Source organism: Drosophila subpulchrella, unplaced genomic scaffold, assembly GCF_014743375.2.
Source record: "Drosophila subpulchrella strain 33 F10 #4 breed RU33 unplaced genomic scaffold, RU_Dsub_v1.1 Primary Assembly Seq365, whole genome shotgun sequence".
Lineage (NCBI taxonomy): Eukaryota > Metazoa > Arthropoda > Insecta > Diptera > Drosophilidae > Drosophila > Drosophila subpulchrella.
The window spans coordinates 1,678,389-1,684,056 of NW_023665585.1; the positions used below are offsets into that span (position 1 = coordinate 1,678,389).

General features: G+C 54.1%; 1 long non-coding RNA gene across 1 annotated transcript; it reads left to right on the forward strand.

Annotated features, from left to right (window-relative positions):
• The first annotated feature begins 4,627 nt into the window (after positions 1–4,627).
• LOC119561786 lies at positions 4,628–4,984 on the forward strand. The gene is made up of 3 exons (XR_005221449.1): positions 4,628–4,666; positions 4,716–4,780; positions 4,840–4,984. It is a non-coding gene; the product is annotated as an uncharacterized LOC119561786 (long non-coding RNA).
• Positions 4,985–5,668: the final 684 nt, after the last annotated feature.

A 5,668-nucleotide genomic window follows, 5' to 3' on the forward strand; every position in this document is an offset into this window, starting at 1 on the left:
AAAGGGTCAGCTAAACGTGGTGGCCGACGCATTATCGAGACAACCACTACCAGAGACGCTACGAGGATTAAAAGAGGCATCGGCAACAATAACTTCAGGAGGGTGCAGCTGGATCAAGGACATGGGCGAAAAGATAAGGACCCAACCGCAGAAGTACCCGGACTATGTTATGGATGGTGAGACACTGTACAGAAACATACCTCACCGAGCAGGCAGTGAAGACGTCGCGTCATGGAAGATGTGCGTCCCAAAGTCGCTACGAGAACCAGTGTTGAGGGAAAACCACGACGCACCGTCTGCGAGACACGTAGGAAGCCGGAGGACAATTGCACGGTTGGCAGCCCGATACTACTGGCCAGGCATGCATAGAGACGCCCGAGCCCACGTACGAAAATGCGAGATTTGCATGCGGTTTAAGCCCAATCAGATGCAGGCGGCCGGGAAGATGTTGACCCAAGTGCCGGAGGAACCATGGGCCACGGTATTTGCAGGCTTCGTTGGACCCCTACCAAGATCTAAGCACGGGAACCAAATGCTGCTGGTCATGATAGACAGGCTTTCGAAATGGACGGATCTGGTGCCCCTACGCAGTGCGACAGCAGAGTCGCTCAAGAAGGCGTTTAGGAAGCGCATAATAGCAAGGTACGGGGTCCCGAAGGTGGTCATAACGGACAATGGAGTACAGTTTGCAAGCCGCATATTTAAAAATTTCCTGGCTGAGATGGGTATCAGACAACAGTTCACCGCACCATACACACCACAAGAAAATCCGACCGAACGAGCGAACAGAACGGTCAAAACCATGATTGCGCAATTCGCAGGGCAGGACCAGAGAAACTGGGACGAGAAGTGGCCGGAGATTATGCTAGCAGTGAACACGAGCACATCGGAATCCACCGGCCATACACCGGCGTTTCTTACCCAGGGCAGGGAACCACGTCTACCCAGCAGCCTATATGATAAGGAAACCCTAGGCACTGGACGAACTACGGAGACCCCTGAGGAAAATGCCAACAAACTGAGGGAGGTATTCAAGATCGTACGGCGAAATATGGAAAAGGCGTCCCAGAACCAAGCCAGACACTACAATCTGAGAAGGAGGCAATGGTCACCAGCGGTGGGCGACATAGTGTGGGCCAAGGAGCATCACCTGTCCAAAGCGGCTGAAGGATTCGCTGCAAAACTAGCCCCGAGGTACGATGGCCCTTACCAGGTTGTAGATTTCGTCTCTCCAGTGATCTGCAAAATTCGCCACACACAGTCGAAGAAAGAAAGGACGGTTCACGTTGGAGAGCTCAAGCAACAACAAAACGAGGAGACAGCAGAAACGTCAGATGTCTAACAACAGGTACGAGGCGACAAGACTAGGCGTCAGGCCGAAGCGAGAGTCATCCATACGCCACACGGAAAGGACAATCAGGATAGCACAAGGACATGTTTAAGGATTTCACGTTGATCCAGACTGCGAGGCCACAGGATTATGCGTCAGGCCTAGGCGAGAGTCATCCACACGCCACGCAGAAAGGTCAACCATAAGGATAGGTTACAAGGACGTGGATAAGGATGGTTGGTGATCCCAACCGCAAGGCAACAGGATACAGCGTCGGGCAGTTGCCAGAGTCATCCGCGATTACGCAAGGCGGAAGGGGCACTTACAAAACGGCAACAGACAGGCAAGGCAACAGGTTTCAGCGTCGGGCGCGAGCCAGAGTCAACCGTTTACGCCACGTAGAAGAGAGTATGCACGGAGGGAGACAAGCAACACAAGGCGCGCAGTCCAGGCACACCGTAGCATCCGGAGATTCTTTACGGAAGGCGTCGGACGAACCCGTCTAGTTGTTACCCGAGGAAAGGGGGAGGACGGTGCAGAATCAGATCTACACCGTAGCCAGCTGGTAACAAAAGACAGAAACACGCATCGCACCAACGGTTCACAGGAAAAAAAAACCACGAACAAACCCTGAAAGGAAAGGAAAGTAAATGCCGGTTCAACCAAAAGTGCAACTCACCACGGGCAGAAAAGCTCTGCTACAAACGAAGGCCAAACGTTATTCAAGGCCGCTGGGGCCATTGTACTGGAGGTTGAGGGCAACGAACGGCATAGGCTGGAAGGAGCTGAGAAGATAAAATGGAAAAGACAGATCAGCCAGAAGCTGTGCGGGCAGATCAAAAGTTGCAAAATCACCACGAGCCAGGGAAGGGGGCGCCTCGATAGACGATCGATTGGCACTAGATGAAAGTGCGATCGATGGGTACACGTCAAATGGTAATATCGGCCAACGGTGGAAATATCGCAACGAGCAGGTGGCAACGCCGCACCGTCGATATCGATAACGCACATCGATCACGCACGATTGGTGTGACCAGGCGGAGGAAGCGAATAAAAGGAGTAGAACGCAGCAATGAGCAGCGAGCTGGGGATCGATAGCACACGAGTATCGATGTCCCGGTGGAGTCAGGAAAGTATCGGCGCGGGAGTTTCAAGTTGCTACGAGGAGGATGACCAGCGCTGTAGAAACTCAACGGAGTTAAGAGCGTCGTGGGAGCATCGAGGGAGCAACGAGGGAGCGCCGCGGGAATCACAAGGACTCGAAGGCTAGGATAAGCAAGGAAACGCCGGAGAGTAGGAACCAGTTTTAAATGTTTCCCGAAGTAAGGGGGGAATGTGAGGAGTTGAATAACTCCCCACAAATAGAAGCAGTAGCAGAGGGCCGGCCGCTTACCAGATACGCGGCGAATTCGCGTAGTAACGGCGCGGCGAAGAGAGTTTGGAGACTTGGATGGAGAGCGAGAGAGTTTGGAGACCAAGGATGGAGATCGAGAGAGTTTGGAGACCAATGAAGGAGAGCGAGAGAGATTGGAGACCAAGGAGCGGGGAATGAGAGAATGGAGACTTGGCGGGCAGAGCAAGAGTGCCGTGTGCAAAAGCGGATAACGGAACTGCACCGGACTTTGGACTCTCCCGTGAACTTTGGATCAGGAGAAGAAGTGCCACATCTCGGCAGTGGAGTGGCACACAGGCGTGCCACAAGCATCACGGGAATCAGCGGGACGGCAGCAGTGGGCGGAGCATCGATTGGAAGCGGTACGTGAAGGACAAGTGGGTCAACCAGGAGGCACGGACTTTGGACCCGGAGTGGAGAGATCCAGCGTGCCGTGCGCAAAAGGGGAATAACGGTTCCCGGAAGCCCTATATAAGGCCGCAGAGCGCTGGCAGCTGGATCAGTCGATCACGAGGAGTCAAACCTTCAAGATCAGTTAAAGTACCAAGTGAGCAGTCAGTCAAGCAAGTAATCTACGAGGGAGCTACAACCAAGCGAGTCGTCGGAAGAAGCGCCGTGGGAAGCACACAAGGAGCGAGATCGCCACGTCGAGACGTTCGGGATTGGGACATCAGGAATCTCCGGATTGAGACACAAGTGGCTGAGTTCCGGAAGGCATCACACGGCTAAGTCAAGGCAATCGTTTTCCAACTTTGTCACGACCACACCCTGGCGAGTCGCCCGGCGGGTCCGTCAGAGACAAGCGGAAGAGACCTTCGACGAGGAACCGTCAGTTTGGGGAGGAAAGTTGTCTGAGACCCAGCGTACCTTGCCCGACCAAGCAGGACCTGGCGTGACGGACGAGCGGTAGATCGATTTGCGGTTTCAAGAGGCGAACGCCTGGAGAGCCCTGCGATTACCGGCGAAGTTCCTGAACAGGAACCGCCCAACTCCCCGAGTGCCAGAACGACAAGCTACTGGTCAGGAAACAACGCAGAAGACATCGGCAGCGACGCCAGCAGATATTTCCGGCAGCCACGTTACCATCGCCGCGCGGAGCTCATTGGGGAGCGCAGGCGCGTCACGGACGATAAGCATTAGGGTGAAGCCGGGTGGAACGTTCGTCTGCGCTAGGCGTAAAGCGAAGTGAACTGCTAGGCAGCTTCCTGGCGACAGCCTGGACTGTCAGCGCGATCTGAGCAAGAACCTAGCGGGACCGTCCGGGACAGAGCAAGGGACAGGTATTGCCTCGAAAGGCGTCGGCCTGGAGAGCAAGGCTTGTTCACCCTAGTCTGAGAACGGTGACGCTTCCCTAAGCCCACAAGGCCGAGCTCTCTGCGAGTCTAAGGCGCAACAAGCGACCCCGAGGCAGCGCGTCGGCGAGTGAGCAGAGGCGGCCACTACGAGCGTCCCGAGACCCAGGAACCAAGCGGAAGCCGAGTCAACGCGTCGACAAGCCAGAAGGAGAACCAGAGCAAGGAGATACAGAAGCCAGCACAGCCACACCCCGCTGTACCAATACCACGAGAATAAATCCCACTGTTGCCATTTGAACCTTTTATTTTCTTACTGATCTACGGGGCAGTCACGTCATATAAATTTGGTGGGACGAACACACAATCTTCTGAGCTAGCCGCACGAATCTCGTAGCGAGCAGACATACAAAATCAGTTCGTTACAGTTTGAAATAAATTGAGGTGAAAGAATACCAACTATGTGTTAATATATAGACCCCGGTGGAGTAATTGTATTTGAGCCGAATTTGAGCCCGATAGTTAAGTCAGTACTTAGTCGATAGGAATGGGTATTGTGCCCTGATGGAGCAATTGGGCACACTAGAAAGCCCGAATATGGCGCACTCGTTCAATTGTTGAAAGTCATGGAGTGTGGGAGGTTATACTGCGGTAAGAAACTGTTTTAAGCCATTGTAATTGAATTTGTAATCTCCCACAGAATAAAATATATACTATGCCATACAGTCCTACATTCAAGCGTTGCCCTTGTTTGTTGTGGATCGGGTCCGTGTATATTGTAGGCAACTCCCATTCTTGTTTCGACAGTGGTCTTTTATTCGCAGTCAGGCGGACTGCCGCGGATCCTAACCTTCAGTCAGGCGTACTGTGTTGAGGTAGGACTGACTTGGCGACTTGCGCTTATGGCTTTGGCACTTGGCGGTCATTAGCTAGAGAGTTGCCGGAACGCGCTTGTGCGTGTACATAGAAGACCCGACCGAGTGATCTTGGAGTGCAGTCACAGCGGACTGCACTGGAACGCACATTGGCGTTGGACACCGCTTGGAGCGGATTAATTCGATCACCCGGAGAGTTCCATCGGATCCCAGGCGTGGGTCGCATTTGGCGCAGGCAGCGCAGGTCATATTTGGACGCAACTGGCGTCACTGGATACGTGGTGGAATAAGTGCCTGGAGGAAGATGATGCAGCATTCCCCCAGAAGGAGTCCTCGTCTGAACGATGGACAGGAAAACGTGAGTGCGACAGCGCAGACAGATACCAGCGCTTTGGTCCTGCAGCAGAGTGCAGGTACGTCGCAAGATGGCGGCCGAGGCAGTGGAGCCCCGACGCCATCCAGCCAGTCGGCAAGTATAGGTGCCACCATAATGGGCTCTGGGCAATCGCAGAGCAGGAAACCCAAGGTGGCCGACCTCTTGGAGAGGATCGCCGAGCTGGAGAAGGATTTGGAGCGCGCTCGCGGCGCAAATACGGAGCGCGCTGATCCCGCTATATCGAGTGCCGTTAGTGCGAGCCAGCCGCCATTTGCAACCGGCTCGTTCGTACCTAACCCAACAAGTGTGGCATCAGTGACACCGCCATCTTGGAGCGGATCTCAAACGGTACCGTGTACAGTTACAGAGAACTGCACGACGAGAAGCAGCTATGCGTCGCCA